Raw genomic sequence first — 17,450 nt, 5'->3', positions numbered from 1 at the left:
TCATTTATAGTCATAACCGGGCAAAAAGAAAGTAGGTATTAAAACAAAAATAACTGTATCTTTGAAAGTGAAAATGTATTTATCTTATAGAAAAATACCCAGTTGACAATGATACCTATGTTTTAAGACCTATAAAACCCGGTTACTCCTAACTTCAGAAAAGTAAGGTATACAATACTTCTAGTGGAATATCATATCTGCAGCCCTGCATAGAATGGCCCCCTTCAATAAGTAACCTCACAGCACCTTTATCAGAGGCGTTGCTAGGGGGGGAGTTAAGGGGGCTATAGCCCCATGTCTTTTGGTTGTAGCCCCGGATAGAATCTCAGGAGCTACAATCAAAAGGCTAGCTAGCCCCCAGTCCCGACAGTTCCGACATCAGCTTAGCCCCGGGTCTTTTTCAGACCTAGCCACACCCCTGACCTTTTTGAATTTTCACAGCAGGTTAATTTTATTTCCAGGATCATGGTCGGCTTATATTGTCATCAGCAACTGAGCAAATATGTCAGCAATGTTTTTGCCCCCAAGAGTAGGCCCCTTGTGACAATGGATATGTGAAAAGGGCTCATTTGGCTGGACAACCAATCAGCCCTGGAGTAAAGAGGCTGGTTGTGCCATGAAGTACTGGATGTTATCTTAGCATGTGTATTCACATTTTACAAAGAATGGGTGAAAGTTAAAGTTTACTCTCGAATGTAGCCTGGGATTCCTCAGTAGAACAAACAAACCATGACATGTGATGCTTTTTCTACTTTATTGGAGAAGGCACACAAGGAATCGCAAAATCAAGAGAGGATGCTGCAGAACAACATTTTATGTGTCGGCAGAAATGGAAGCTGATTCTTTGTAGAGAACGGCAGAACATAAGACTGCACGGTGTGCAGCGGCCCCGAAGAATCCTTCATCCGGAAGAAGTCAGGGTGGCGGGTCACCTACAAGGGAGAAAAACAGAAAGTACTAAGCAGCTCCTCTTGACACAAAGTCCAACAGACCCTCCCCAATGGATCCTTTAAGGCATAAAGAAATGTTCCTCATGTTTGGGACCATGGTTGGCAGAAAGTCCCTTTGTCTTCTGACGAACAGGGAACCAGACAGACAATTCGACAACGTGCCTAGTTTGGCAGAAACAGACCAGGTTTTGCTCCCCTGCATATTTGTCAGATCAAATCACTCACAGTCTTTAGAAAAGCAGTAAACCGGATTTTATTTGGGTAATTTGCTTCCTTCCTAAAGAATATTGAAGACTGAGCTGATTTGGTTATCTCTCTTTGCCCATCTTTGCCATATAAATGCCAAAATCAAATCAGATCAAAATCGCATCTGTGTATCTCGGACTATCCTTTCTCCCTTTCTGCTGTCCGGCAGGTTATCCAGTAGCACTGTCCGAAACGCTTCCTTTGCTGCAGGTTTTATTCTGACTATGAACAACAATCCATTTGATTTATGATTAACAATGACTCGAAATATTGCGAAGGCCTACTATCTAGCAGATAACGAATAAGAGAATATAGCAGGCTGGCTCAGGATTTGACTTATGCTGTGAAATATGTGAATATTGATTTGAGAAATAATGTGACTTATGCTGTATAATATGGACACTGTTATTAGAGATGATGTCTGGAGTACAGACAAGATGGTAGATGATATTTTCTTTATAATAACAAACGTAACCAACACACGTCCAATGTGTGGTCCCAATCAAGCAACAGAATCATCAGTCATCCAGTTTCTTTATGCTTTGAGTATCACTAATTACTAGGCACACCCATGTACACATTTAACTAACAAACATGCAGAATGAAATAGGGAACGCATAAATAATACCGGGAGGTCGAGCTGTGACTTCATGCGCATGACACACGTGACGTCACACATGTACGGAACACGTAGAACAACAAACAAAATGGCACCAAGCACATATCGCAATCGCGGGAGCCCTGGGATAGATCCCAATACTGAAAGAAAACCGCTCACAAGGTAAGGATGATGTTTAGTACCTCTTTTTGACTGGGATTATATATAACTAATGGACCTTTGATAGGATATCTGGTGGTTCAGGGCACACCTATTGACAGTGTCTTGACTGGGAATAAGGACCCATGATAGTAAATCTAATGGTTTAGGATACACCAATAGCAATACAATGGTACCTTTGAGCAATATATACATTTTGGTGGTGGAGATTAACAACATACGCAAACCTTTTTTGCTGCGCTATAACTAACTTCTATTGGCATTTGGTTACACATATAATGATGAGACCAGTTAAGAGCAAAACGAGTTTATAGTTTTGGGCCACATCACTTTGCAGGGAACACCACAAGAAGACCTTTGGTGAGTGCCACTGCTATTTAATCTTCGTCGTCTTTTGCATGGACATATGGGGACTTAAACAGAGGTTTCACAAGGGGACGACATAATGGGTGGCACCCCCAATTCAGAAATGCAAGAACCCAAGTAGTAGAATGTTTGCGATTTAAGAATTCAAAGGTGTGAGCGGCACCTGCAAAAGCACAACAGATATAGATTAACCTCGCACGGGTTTTAGAGTACTTCACACACTTCTCAACCCCATTTATGTTAGTTTCTACATTAACTTTGCCAATTTGAATGCAATTAATATTGGATGGTCTTGTGTTTTTATTTGCTCTTCTCTCCTATGACGACCCATCATCTTGCTTCCTAATGATGGATTTGGTATCTGATTTTATGTTATTTTTACAATTTTTGTAAACAATCACGCAATGTGTATTTATTTTCCACGAAGCACGTGTCGGCTGAAGCAAGATAATAAATCCAATACAATACAAAGTGATGACTCTTAAGATTAATGTAGGGTACAACAGTCAACTAAGGAGCACTGCACACTTCAACTGATATAGGCATAGCACGAATTACCAGCACAACCAATTAATCTGTAGACAAAATAAGTGGTTCAGGGTAATACCTCTTTGTACTGGTGACACAGCTTGACCTAAAACTGAAGCTAATGATCAAGCGCACTCACATATGGTTTATCACCCCAAGCACCTTTATCCCTCAAGTCTGATCTACCGTCAGTCGTGCTAATGCTGAGACTCATGACATTACAAACTTCTTGGAACCTTACTTTCCTAAAGCCCAAAATGCTCCACAGTCGTTTCATTTAATTGCCATTTGAGGCCTGCCCGGGCCATTTCTTCCCCATATTTCTTTGTTTTCTTGCTTCTCTTCCCATATCCAAGACTGTGTACCGGTAACCAACCAAAGCCAGAGAGTAGGCTATAATGTTGCTACCCTGCGCTACCAGCAGGCATCCAGACATTGAATACATGGAGGACACCTTCCAATATTAAGTCTCTCATCTCAGCTTTTCGGGCTGGATCCTGGGACAGTGCAGGATTCATCAAAGGCCGTCCTCCTTGTGTATTCCTGTGATGTCCCTCTGCACGGGCACCCTCTGCACCTGTTCAAATTTGTATAGATGACTTTTTTTCCATCACATTTGGGCCATTGCCCCATCTCCGGTTTGTTCAACACACAATCCAAACAATCAAGAGGAAGAGCACACACACTCCTCCCTGTGAGCAGCAGTTTTATGCATGCTAAACACATACATGGCTTCAGCCCCCGCTCATTGTCCTGCTATAGTGCGTATGCTTAGAATGGTATTAATCTGGTATACCCTGACTGTTAAATTAACAGAACTCAATATTAGCCGTCTTCATTTTTTTTGGCTGCCTTTTGAGCAATGGCGTAACTGGAAGAAAGTGGGTGGCATATCCTACCTTTAATATTGGCTCAACAGCCCAGGTTTCCTGCATGACTATAAGGTGCCACAAAAATGTGCCAATTCTTATCACCCCACCTCGCAGTGAGCCACACAATATTTGAGCTAATTACTTGCAAGGAGTCCCGGGATAGAATTGTCACTTTCTGCTGCCCCTGTCATACCTGGGGTGTAAAATCATCTCTTTCCTTTGTATACGGTTGCATAACATTCATGCAATGTGACTCAAGCCTCCCCCCCAAATATTGTGTCATGATTTGTTTTATCTTGCCAGTATGTATTAGGTTTTTCTGGTGTTACTAATCCCTGAGTCGTGGCAAGTTTCTGGGTCTCTAGCATTGATTCATGCTCCAATAATGAGACTTAGATCTTGGGTCGCATCCCGAACTTATTTATCAGGTTTGTCCAGCCAAACAAAGCCCTCGCAGGATCATTCGTCAAGTTTGATCATGCATTCACAGACCTCCAATCTCATTCAGTAAGGTCAAAGCTCAATAAAAGGCACGGGTCACTTCCTGTTCCTTTTTGGTTTTTGCTAGGTCTGTGAGGGAAGGTAATATATAGGTTAGGCCCACAATTGCAGGGTGTTAGTTTTAGAAATAGTTTTTGGACTTAGTTTTTGTTTTTTATAGTGCTGCTTGCCTAGTTTATGTTGCCTATTTTGCTCCCCTTTGCCTGCTTAGTGCTGTTCAGTGTTTTGTTCGTTTCAAACTGGTACAGAGACAAAAGAAACCTCTGTCCTCTCCTCTTCTCCTATTTCCATTTTGTTTCCCCTAACAGCACTTAAAAAGCACACAAAAAACGTCCCTGTCTCCATTGTTTCCTCCCAAAAAAGAAGTAAAAGTTGTTATCTCTTTCCCAGTTTTTTGCTGCATGTTTGATCTGTCATTGCCTCTCAATCTATTTGTTGAGCTGGTTTGCCTTTCTTGTTGTACCTATTTCAAGAGTACTGTAGCTTTGTTTTGTGTTGCATCTTGCACCTTCAGCGCAGTTCTCTGGTTGTCTACTTTTCAATTTCTAGTTCTCTTAGGTGGAGAGTGGCATTCTTGCCTCATTGGCATGGGAAGGAGCTGGGCAGATAGAAGGGCAAGCTGGCTTTTACCTTACAGATGGCAAAGGATTCACCTATGATTGACTAGGTGTTTGGAAACCTTGTGCTATTTGTTGGCACTGGAATAAATAACATGAAGCATCACTGCGCCTCTTCTGAGTCAATGGGGGAGGCTGAGGCAATGGGGGGTGGCCTCAAGGTAAGGAGGAGTGGGAAAAGGAACAGGACCATCAGAGGTGGCCTGCATGAGGGAGGGGGGTATGTGCCCCCATTGGATGCATCCACTGATGCAGGGTGTCTGGTAGAGGCCAATACATAGGAGTGTATGTGTGGTGAAGCTGCAGGGCATGCAGGTGGTGCAGGAAGAAGAAATGGACATGTTCTTTCTGTGAAGCAGGGTGCACATGCTGCAGGTATCCTGGAGCAGTACAGTGAGACAGTTCATGACTCTTTGGGGGCCATTGTAAATAAGTGGTCTTCACCCAGCAGGGTGAGAGTGAAGAGGAGGGAAGATCCTTGAGGAAGAGCATCATGTTGGGGAGGTTGCTCAGGGGAAGTCATGGACGTGGTGGTGCCACAGCAGAATGTGGACCTATCTGAGCGGGCGAGTTGCAGGAAGTGATGGTGGAGGAGCGTCACCCTGTGTCTGCTATTGCAGACGATCCCAATGTGGGCACAGAGGTGCCATGGAGCAAAGACTGCTTCTCCTTGACTCAGCCCTCTTGGATGTGTCAGTACTTTGACTTGCCACCAGGAAGGTCTGTTAAGGGTGATAAGTGTGAGGTTTTCTGTATGATGGAGGGCTGTGGCAGTGAATTCAGTTGAGAAAGAGAAAGGCATTGGTCTAGCGGGGAAATGCATGCAAAAACACAACACATTCACCTGTGGTACTAAGAGATTTAGCAGTAAATGAGCTCCCCACCACTACTGATTCCACAGTTGATCAGACTGCCACCACAGTCGCCTCCAGTTTTCGTGATGATGCAAGCACTAGTTACTCCAAGAGCCAAAGTGCCGCATAACTTCATCGTAGAGCAAGCCGTGCAAAGCAGCAGGGAATCCATGGACCTTCTAAAGCCGCCAAATCAGTGCCATTGTCACCAGCAAATGCCCAGGTAGTAGCTGGCCCATTTTGCCCGTACATTTCCCAGTAAGTGGTTGGAGGTAGCACACCCTGGCAGTGTCCTCATTTAGGAAGAACTCACAGGACCGGGTGATAAGGCATACAGGCAGGCACTGCATGCATTGCCTAATACCTCTCAGCTGTGGAGAGCAAGGTTGTGGCACAATAGAACCTCAGAAGACTGCATGGGGCTGTCCTATATTGGGTTCCAGCGTAGTTTGCGTAAAACTCTTCATAATTATAGTAGGGAACAAAACCTTCCTGTGGTCTGATAAAAAAGCTATGTCCAAGTGATGACTAGTCTGATGTAAAGGGGCAAGAAAAGGGAGATTCTTCCCAAAAATCTTCAGATGAAAATAGCGTGTTCTTCAAATAGCTGGACCTGTGCCTGAAGGGAGTGTGGTCAAGATGGAAAAGTAAATGTTCGATTGGTTGCCCATCTATTGGTTCATTCCTGGCAAGCAGAAACTCCTGAAATGATCTGCTAATTACACCTTATCCGCCGCACTACAGAGGAAGATTTGGGAGTCAATGATGTAGGAGTAAAATAGAAGGCAGAGCAAGGATAGGAGGCTGGGGTAGGAATGGACATGCAAATCGAAAAGGATCAAGGCACAGTCTGTCGTCGTCCAGAGAAACGAGGTGATGGTTCAGCAGAGTAGTAACATATACTGACTGCCTAGCAGCAGGACATCCTCAACCTTATAACCAATGGTCTGAAACCCTGGAGAACTGGCAGGCACACCTTTATTAAATGAACATGAAGACTAGTGACACATTGCAGAATGAGTCACAATGAGTCAACATTCTCGCCCGGATTCCCGGCCATGACAGTTACTATAGTGAATATGAATTCTCACTGAAAGATCTCATTAAGGCACTGAACATAAAATCAGCCAAAAAGATTCCTATGAAAAATTCCTTACTAATGGGTCTCTGAAAATATTGTAATAGTTTTGGGATTCACTCCTCACAAAACTATTCAATGCAATTTGAACTCTCAGCTTTAGAGCTGTGTCCTGGCATTACGCAAATGATTGCCCATCTTTTGCTTTGGGTATTAGGTGGCGCTGTCATTAAAATAAGAGCTTTAACATAAGAGCTTCAAATAGGGGCTTTGAATGAGAGTCTCTAATGCTTTACAATGCAGATGTCATTTAAGGATGGATATGTGTTGTTTGGCTATGTGTCCCACCCACTTAACGCCCATTGCTAAATCAAATGGATATGATGTACACTCATCCCCACCCATCTCCACTTAAAACCACACCCCTTTGGCACTCTTTAACTGCATTTGTGTTATGTGCTAAATTTGTCAGCCACTTTCACTTCCAAAATGGAAGCCGCATATGTTAAGAAAATGTTATTTGACTTCATATATGCTTTACAAATATTTACTACAGCTTTGAAGTGACACTACACATTTTAATGTATTTTGTATTGAAAATAAACAAGTTACTGTAATAGTTACATTTTGGTCTAATGTGTCTCTGAAAATATTCATATACTGATTGTAGGGGTTGGTCTAGTGATTCTTATGTAAGCAGCAGCTGATTTGCTGTGAAGGTAGTGATGTCAGTATGATGTGATTCAGTCTACAGTCTCTGTTTGTTTACCCAGGGCAGCCTTTGTCTTTCAGCATTGGAATCGAGGTAAAGATGTTTATTTTGTTACATCGTGCATCCACTCACTCTGCCCTGCTGCGCACGAGGATGTACTTCTGAAGAAGAAAACTTTCCGATTTCCATGCCAGGAAAGATGCATTGCCACAAATCATGCACATCACTGAAAAAGATGTACAACATTAATTGGGAACTCTTACAAATAGTAAGGTTCAGCATAAAGCAATAGACTTGCCCTCTGTGCAAGGTCATTGTTTTCATAGTCCTGTCCGGTTAGTTGAGTTTCATTTCCCAGGGACTGCGGATGCAGGGATTAGTTTTCTGTTTCTGTTTGGAGCCATGGCTGAGTTTCATTTTATAGTTTCCATTCAATTCAGTGTGGCTCTCCCAAGTCACATGACACTGGAGACAGGCTTATCAAATTGGTTTCTGTAAGAGCCTGGGCACACAACCACCATAGCCTACTGGTAGCAGAGGAGGAGGCTGTCAATTAGATGCTGGGTGGATGAAAAGACAGGTAAACATGAGGTATTGCAAGATGCAAAAGGCTTTGCATGGAAACTTATGTTTTTTTTTCCATTTCGTTTTCTCAAAACAAAGCTCGATTGGTTCTGCCATACTAGAAGACAATAGGCCTCATTACGAATGTGGCGGTAAGGCAACAACGGCGCCGGTAGTGCTACCGGTTCCGTTGTTACCATGCCGCCAGATTATGAGTTCTGCTAGCGGGTGCTGCTCTGCACGCCTGGTCAGACCAGGCATGCAGATGGTGCCTGTGAGCAGAACTTGATGGTAGCAACCGTACTGCTGCTACCATCCTCCTCATTCCCATTGAGCCCTATGGGGGCTCAAATGGGAATACGGACGTACCGGCTCTGGCTCCCGCTCAAGAGGAATTACTGGGTCCGCCGAGGTCGGAATGGCCCGGTGTTTCCCCTTTCGCCGGAGCCAGAGCCGAATTTGGGGGTATCCATGCCGGTAACACCTCCAACCTCGTAAATAGGCCCAATGACATTGCATTACTTTAATTCACCAGTTTTTCAGATGCGGACAGGTGTTGAACGCTGCCCAATGTGTTTAGTTCCTGTTGAAAGCAGAAGTGTATTTATAGAGTATGCTGGTATGTGTTTAACCGTGGCTCGACTTCCAAAGCACGTATTCGGATCTGAAAGTCACGGCTATATAATTTCAGACTGTGGCTAATGCATGGCTGCGCTTGTACATGTCTTGTGGTCACGTGAGCCTGCTGTAACGATGTCCTATGGCTACACACAGTATATGCTTTTTGTTTCCCCCATGTGCGTAACAAAATTGAAATCATGACAAAGGCGGCCCGAAGCCCAAGCTAGTGGCCATTATTGTACATTTGAGATAAGTGTGTGGTGAAGCGTTTTGAACAGCCTAATTTCGGCTTTCTGAGGTGAGGAATGAATCACATTTCTGCTGTTAGTATCAGTCCATGTTGTGCTTTTAATTTCCTTAAGTTATGGTCAAATATGCATGCAGAGCTCAGTTTTCCGCTCCCTTGCGGAAGTGTCGATCCTATTTTTGTTAATTCAATTTGTAACCGAGGGTGTGAAATGAGTAACGCGATTGGTCATAATTCCTCATGGGAGCACGCTAAAAATGATTCAGCGTTTGGCTGACCAACTGCGCGGCCAGGAACTTGCAAGATAACAGTTTAAGGTTATTGATGGCGGTGGCTATCGGGGAAAATACTGCTTGACTGAACACATTGGAAGGAGAGTAATAATGGCATCCGCAATTTGTTTTGTTCAATGTAAGGCTAAAGTTGCACAGTCGAAACAATTATTTTTTAGCAAAATATTGCTGCCAATGAATTTGCTGCAATTCTAGGGGTTGATAGAAGTCTCCCTCGGGTTTTATGTCCCAGCAACTACCCATAACATGCAAGGCAATCCTGTAATGCACTTACCATGTGGCCCTCATGTTGTGTGTGATGCCACCAATAAGTCTTGTCATAGTAGACAACAGCGGATTTGTATGCTAGGATTTATAGATGTGATGTTTGTATGCATTTATGGGAGTGTGATAGACACCAAACCTAGTTAGAAATCAATGGGCTGCAGTACAAAAAGAGGGCACTACAGAGAGCAAACGGGTGAGCTGTGACCCTTCCCCCTGCAAAGTACCCCGAAGCTTGTGCTCTAGGTAGCAGCCGATATTAACAATTAAGCAAACGCATATCGCTGGCGCGCTATTCTGTTTGTGGCAGATTGTTGTGTTTGCGTGGCCTAAGTAAATGTACAGCACATTGTGTATACACGCCTCGGGTGTACAATAAAATATGGGTGTATCCGTATGCTGTTAGTGTTTAATGTGTGTGGCACTTTGTGCTTGTATTCTCGTCTTGTGTACAGTATGTTGTGTGCAGTGTGTCTAAGCATACTCTGTAATTGTAATTCAGTGGCCGTTGTGCGTTTGTATGGTGCTTTATGGGTGCTTGCTGTTTGTTGCACAATATACTGAGAGTGTATTCTGTGAATGTTGGTACATTATGTAGGAATGGTGCACTGGTGCAGTACACGACCTCAAAAACGTACAACTAAATTGAGTTGTATGTGCTAAATATACCAAAACACTATGGGCCTGATTTACCAAAGCGTTTTGCAATGGCGCAATCCCTTTTGAAAACGTGTTGTAAATCAGACGGTATGTTATAGTTGGGATCTTTGCATGTAAGGCTTATTTTGTTTGTTTGTTCTTAGCGATTTAAAGTATTTGATGCCTCCATGTTGCTTGTGTATGTATTCAGTATGTTTAAGTGTGTAGATTGCATCTTTGTATCGGTGGGTGTTTTGTTTGAGGTATATTTGTGCCCTCCATTATTTCATCCAATTTAGCGCCTCCAATGACTGCAGGCTCGAGAGATTCTGGGGTTATTATGTTTGCTGTTAGTGGAAAACCTTCTTTATTCCTTCAGTGTAATACCCTTTGCTGGTGAGCCGTAAACGTCCCTTTGAATCCTCTGCTGGTCACATCTATGTGCTAACCTCCTTCAATCAGAAATTGAAGCACACTGGCTTCACATATTAGTTGGGGGGTGGGAGGTTAGGGAAAGTGGGAGGTGTGCAGTGTCACAGCATGGAGTGTGGGTAGAGAGGTGCAAAGAGATACTATTATGGAAAAAAAAAACTGCAGAGATTACAATCCTTGTATATTACCCTGTCACTGCATGGAATAAATACCCGCAATTAGTTCCTGGTTCCACTGTTACAGCTCACTGTTTGGTCTTGGAAGCTGGAAAAAAAAAACACCAGAAACGTTACTGCAGCATGTCTCACTGTATCAATGCTCGGAATATAGGCCACTCCCAGCTAGAGATGTCATCCCGTATCTTTGAGACACTCAGGGAAGAAACATTCCCTGGCATTAGTCCCTTGTGATTTGACTGCATCATTGTGGCAGGGGATGAATAAAACCCTCATGTTTCTCTCCTGTATCACTGCACTGAATAACGCTCACCCACAGCTATGATCATTTAACGGTATGGACTGCATTAGCATTCTAACTTGGGAGGACGACAACACATCATCCCATATGCACTGCATATAATATAATTGTGTATCTTCCTCTACCCACAGCCACATACCGTAGCCCCACCCACCTACAATAACCCACCCACCCTGGCCCTGCTCCCTACCCCTGCTCACCTTACCCGGCTCTCTCTACCCTTACACACCCTACCCTATCTACCACCACCCACCCAATCCACACACCCTCTAACCCCACCCACCTTCCCCATTCACCTCACCCCCACTCTGTACCCTCTCTCGTCCTTCCTCTCCCACTCTTTTCTTTCTTACCCTATCATTCTCATTCTTTCTAACCCATATTTCCTCTTGCTCATCATCGATTGCACACTCTCCCAATCGGTTCCTCCTTGCTCTATTCTCCTTCCTTCTCATTCTCTTGCACACCTGTGCCCCTTATCGAACCTATAACTGTAAAATGCAGTAAACAGCACAACTATTGGCATTGGCACAGCTTGTTTTAGAAGGTTGATTGGAATTTTCTAAACTCACTGTGCCTAATCAACTTCCGGGGCACCAGTGGTCCAGGAATGAATATCGGTTTCTAAACCATCAATCAACCCCACACCTCCTGTACACCAGAAGGGATCCGAACAGATTGGAATACAAGTACATTATAAGACCTCCTTGTCCAATTTTGGTAGTGTGGACGGAAAGGCTGGGTTATCTCCGCAAGGTCGTGGATCGTTGGTTACTTGCAACACAGCGAAACATGATTATTACCCAATGATAAAAGGGACTGTCCAGTCAAGGTTGTATAACAATATCTACTTTATTATTACTACAACAGACAGTTCTAGCACACTAAAATTACAACCCACACTGTAAAGGAACACAGAGTACAGACAGTTTCACAAAGGAAAGGGATGCACTCTGGATACTGACAGGAGGGTAGTTGGTAAAGTAACCAGTCTTGTAGTTCAAGATTATTTGGTTTCAACACCAAAGGGGCAAAGGGTCGTAACTGTCTCCAGGGGCCTTCGGAGAAGGACCGGGGGGCAGAACCACAATGTACCTGGTGCTGAAGAAGTTCTTGGTGCTTGACAGCGTCAAGGTGGTTCCAGGGCACTTTGCAGCCCGTGAGACAGAGTTGGTGCCGGAAGACAGCAACGGGTAGAAGGCGGAAGGCAGTTCGGCAAGTGAGGCTGGACGGATGTCTGCAGGCTGTCCGGCGCGGCAGCTCAGGGCCAAGAATCATTGTCCCTGTGCTGGCTGGTGGATCTGGAATGCGATCGAGGCGTCTCGGCCGGCTCTGGTGACTACGGCGTGACAACAGTCAGCAGTGCAGCTGGATGCAGTTCGAGGACTCGACTATCGCGAAATTGTCCTTAAAAAGAGGGATGCTGGATGATGCTTAAGTGGCATTCCACATAGCTTCTTCGCAGGGCTTGTGTCCTTTCAAGGGGGACGGCCCAAAGCTCAGGAGGGTGTTCGCAGGCAACAGCCTTGTCCTTTGTCCAGAGACTCTCCGACACTTCCCACCTAGGAAGCTTGCTGTCAGAACATAGGGCACGCTGTGTGCTGGCTGGGTCCCGTTTCTGGAGCTGTTGGACGGGTCCTCTGAGTCTGGTATCTCCCTATGTTCCCTGGGAGATGTTTAGGGGAGGGATCTTGCTTCCATCTTGGAACTCCTAGCCTTCCTTCACTGTTGGAAGATGTAAGGTAGACTGTACCTTCAGTTCGGGTGCAAATGACTCCTTCTTCTTACTCCTTGTGAAGTCTTCAGATGATCTGATCAGTGAGGGGCCCAGCCCTCTTTTAAAGTCAAACAGATCCCAGTGTTTGGTGCAGGCTAAGCCCACCTTAATGAACCAGTCATGGGTCCCCACCAACAATCTTCAGTGGTCCTTCTGGTCAGAATCAGAGCACTTGGCAACAGACAGTGGAAGGATGACAACATATACTTCTAAGTCCCACGCATCTTCCTGTTTGCTTTACATCAAACTGTCCCCCTAATTAACTGAGCCCTATGGGGTGCTTGGGCACAACATGAGCCATCTTTGAAGTAGGAGGTTGCAGGCAGACTTTCATCTCCTACAATTCATATACTTCCCTACTCTGAAAGGCGTGGTGCCAGACAAACATTCACTGCCCTTTAATACCAAGGAGGGGTGTAAGTACCAAATCGACACAATGCATTACAAAAAGGTATTGGTATCTGGTCTCCATTGTCACTTCTTGCACCGAGGCCTCCTTGAGGCCTGCTAATTAACATTCTTCAGTATTCTTTGCCAACAGCAAGGTGTAACAATGGAGATGCTAATCCATGGAGCCTTGAAATGCTAATCAGGCTGCCCACAGCCAGAGGCTTTTGATGTAGCCACCAATGTCAGATATCAGCTACACATGACAGGGGAGAATGGCGCTTTAAGCTGTGTCCTCCCAGAGTATATGACTACTTTTCTGCTGTGTGGTGAGCGTGGAAAATATGTGCGAGAATGGCCCCACATATTTTCCAGAGGTTGATCTCCCATCGTTCGTTCTTTTAAATAAATCAAAAATCAAAAAGCCCAGGTGAATGCACTCTCCCTGTGTGGATGGTCGAATTCCTCAGTCACAGCATCTTATTTCCCTTTAAGATACTACATCTAAGCATTTTGGCAAACCCATTTATCGAAGACTAATTGATTGGGTTGTGGCCAACAATATTCTGGTGGAAACCAAAGAAACTTTCAAGGAAAGGTTGGGAACCATGGAACCGAAAATGAATTTGTCTCTCCTTATTCCCAAATATTTCTAATCACATAATCCCATCTTTTTTGGGCATCAATGAATTGACATGAGAGTATCAGAGGGTTAACTGAGAGAAACAATGGATTGCCCTGTAAAAAGTTAAAATTCCTTCTCAATTACTTTTTGCTATCAAACTTCAACGTTGTGAGTTTTTGGCTTCTGTAAGATTTGATTTAGAACTGTAATGACCTAAATAATTCCAGTTCACTAGGCAAGGGTATTAGAGCTGGGTGCTGTCAACCACGTTTACATCCCATGCATGAATTAATTCCAGGAAGGGCATGCTGATGGTGGGTTGGATGTGCTGGCATTTGCTCTAGGTTCTGCTTTTTCATTAAACATTTCCGTTCTACAGCAGTCTGGGTGCTGTGAGGTTGGCATCGTGGAAGGAGACACATGCAACAGATTCAACATATAGCAAAAGGTTTTATGACAGGAAATGTCAGGATGATGTAAGGCCTAGCAAGTAAGGAAAGTCTGTGTCAGTTAGTTCAATTGAAAAGTCTGTCTGTGGCCAAAACCTTGCTAGTTTCATTAGGATCCGTATTCAATAAGTGCAACTTTGCATGTTTCATTAAGTTCCGAATTCAATGAATGCATCTTTGCTTACTTCCATGGACTGCTACTCCATTGATGGTCTCTTTGAGCTTCCGGGTAGCTCCATTATCCCCGACACTCACCGGACTTGGCAGCCCTTCTTGGCGACTTCTCCCCGAGCGGGGAAGCCTTTCGCCGGGTGCCTCATTCATCACTCGTCGGTTCTCGTGCTTAGTTGTGCCTCTGACCCACGATAGTGCCTGTTGCCCATCTTCCCTTCCGAGGATGCTTCGTCCTGCAGAGTCCCACAAGCAGGACTCCTGGGATATTGCTGGGCATCTTGACTTCTCACACTCCTGCATGGCTCCTTGCCTGGCTGCTTCCTCTCCAGCAGCTTTCTCGGCTGGGGCTTCTTCCACTGCTACCTCCCTTTGCATCTGCAGTCCACCTCTTATACAACTGTGGTCCTTCATTGGACTACAGGTGTATTCCATTAATTAAGGTTGCCTGTCTTTGATTATAAGGACATGCCTGATCTTTATAAATCTTCTTCGTCCCAGTGCCAAAGTGGTGAGAGTAAGTGGTGTCTACTACGAGTTGCTTCTTCCTCATCTCAGTACTAGAGTGGGGAAAGTGTGTAATGTTCATAACTCTCAGTTGTTTCTTCCTCGTCTCAGTACTGTTAGGTACTCCAAGAGGGGAAGACAGAGGATCTACTCTATAATGACCCATAAAGGTCAGGGGAGGGTTAGATTGGTTGTCAGGTATATAAGGGGGATACTGTGTTTTGTCCCAAGGTCCCTCACCCCCAATCCTTCTCTTCCTCTTTCTAACCGATCTGGGATGATAATATCCCCTGCCCCTCTCAGAGATACAGGAACATGGTGAATAATATTCCATAACTACTTCTGGGACAGGGGTTCCCTCCTGAAAGGAGGATGTGGAATACTGTGTCTTACCTAAGGGCACCCCCCCCTTACATCCCCAAGGACCCTCCCTTGCTTGTCCACCCTCAGGGACAAGATCCAAAAGCAATGGCCTTTCCCTGGCCACCTGCATAGAGGATCCAAGGGCAGTCGATGTGAGAACATTCTCAGGTATCTCACAGTACAGAATGACATCACTGAAGAAATTTGCTTTACAATTAACTAACATCAAAGTAGTAGTGTGGGAGACACTGCTGCTGTTTGGAATAAGTGTTTTATTTCCCCCAATGTATTCCTGGTCTATGATCTGCATAGGAACCAGCAATGCCATCTTGCATTTTCTTGTGATGTTTCTTTTTCTTGCCTACACCCTTCCCTTCCACAGTTCGGCCTTTGCATTTGACTAACTAACTTGCAACATCAAAATGTTGCATCTCTTTGATCCATAAAGATATCCTCTAGAGTTTTGAATGTAGCTTTGATGTAGATGAAAGAGCTTAGACAGTGTGCTAAGGGGGGGCGAAACCACTGACACCCAACAAAACAAAAATTATTATGTAAGAGAAAAGATATCACACACGGCCAGAAATCCCAGGAATATGTCCCGACCTTGCTGCTAAGGGACTGTCTCATTCAAATGGACTTTCTCATTAAAAAACAAAACAATAAAAATGAAGAGGCAGTCAAAATACATGGAAATGTCAATTATATGGTCTAAGCTCGTAAACCCTACTTGGAAGACAGGTGGGTTTGAGCAGGGATTCAGTTGGGTGGCATACAATTGGTTCTTACTAATGTGTATGGGCCTAGCATATGACCCCCAATATTAGAAACCCCAATCAGCTGAAGTAATACTTTCTGGGGGCTCAGTCGTCACTGGAGAGAATGTAAACTTAACGCAGGGCTTGGACTGCATTTTGGATAGAAAGGACACTGAGTACCCTATTTGATATGCATAGATTGAAATATCCTACCTACAAACAGCATACTTTCCTTTAAATGATATGCCAATATATGTCTGTCTCTCTATCACTCTCTCTCTAACTTACTGTATTTATGTCTATCTCTGCATTTGTCTGTGCATCGTTGAAACACCATCAGTAAGCTTCCCCTGCCCCCTTTCCCCTAATGTACCCTGGGATGCAAGGGATGGATGTGCTGAGTAGGGGACGGGGGTCTGCAGTGCTTCAATAGTTGTTTGGGGTGTGGAATGAGAGGTAAGGAGCCTCTCTGACCTTTGGAAAGGAGGGACTGAGAGGAGGAGCCAGGGCTGTCTATGAAGTGTGAACAGATTAAAAAAAAATAAAGGTAGGACTACATCATTTGACTGTGACTGACTGAGGACTACAATACAATACCGCTGGGGTGGGGGGCAATGTCTGACATAGGATGTTCCTTCATTTGTCATAACTTTGGAAGCAAACGCATAACATGAAATTCTAATCAAGGCCATCTAAATTAGGAAAAAAAACTATTTGGCCAACTGTAAGTCATGCCAATAACGTGTTATTCAATTTAAATGAATTTAAAATGTGCAGGTGCCTGATTCAATAACCATCAGGGAGATGTGCAAGAAGAGGGCCACTATGAACAGTAATCAGGGCTCCATGTGGGGAGTGATGGGGGTTTCTGCAGACCCATTGCACCCCGGCCTCCCCTCCTCAGTACCCTTAACACATCACTTTCTTACTGTGTGTTGAAGTTACGCTGCCATTGCTGACAGCAATATAATCTTGAAGGAAGAGGCAGGGGGCAATTGTGTTTTTACCGGTAAGGATAGCATAGAAGGAGCAGTGACAGATGCATCCACCGGGTGGCTATGGGCAGTGGCGTAACACAAAATGTGGGGGCCCCCCTGCGAGCCATGCTGAGGGGGCCCCCCAACTCGGCAACAAATCACGGGTTGCGCCACACTCTGGGCCGGCCTAGACTGTCACGCTTGCACAATACGCGTGAACGTGCTGCTGAAGGGGTATGCCGCACACTGCACTAGGTAAAAGATATAAATATGTGTTTTAATGCAATATACAGCACACTTTCTGAGATAAATTGGCTATAAAGCCAGAGTGTTTGCAATTGTTTTGTAGGGTAACACAATCCAATACATGCAAGTCACCAACAGTGCACAGGAACAT

General features: G+C 44.5%; 1 long non-coding RNA gene across 1 annotated transcript in view; it reads right to left on the bottom strand.

The window, feature by feature from the left end:
* Positions 1–735: 735 nt before the first annotated feature.
* Positions 736–17,450, bottom strand: part of LOC138581264 (uncharacterized) — a 31,622-nt gene continuing 14,907 nt past the window's right edge. The window contains exon 2 of the long non-coding RNA XR_011304487.1: positions 736–932. This is a non-coding gene — a long non-coding RNA (uncharacterized lncRNA). The remainder of the gene's footprint in view (positions 933–17,450) is intronic.

This window comes from Ambystoma mexicanum, chromosome 3p, assembly GCF_040938575.1.
Source record: "Ambystoma mexicanum isolate Mex_15411 chromosome 3p, UKY_AmexF1_1, whole genome shotgun sequence".
NCBI lineage: Eukaryota > Metazoa > Chordata > Amphibia > Caudata > Ambystomatidae > Ambystoma > Ambystoma mexicanum.
Note: the sequence above shows the minus strand (reverse complement) of the source record. Positions and strands in the feature narration are given on the sequence as shown.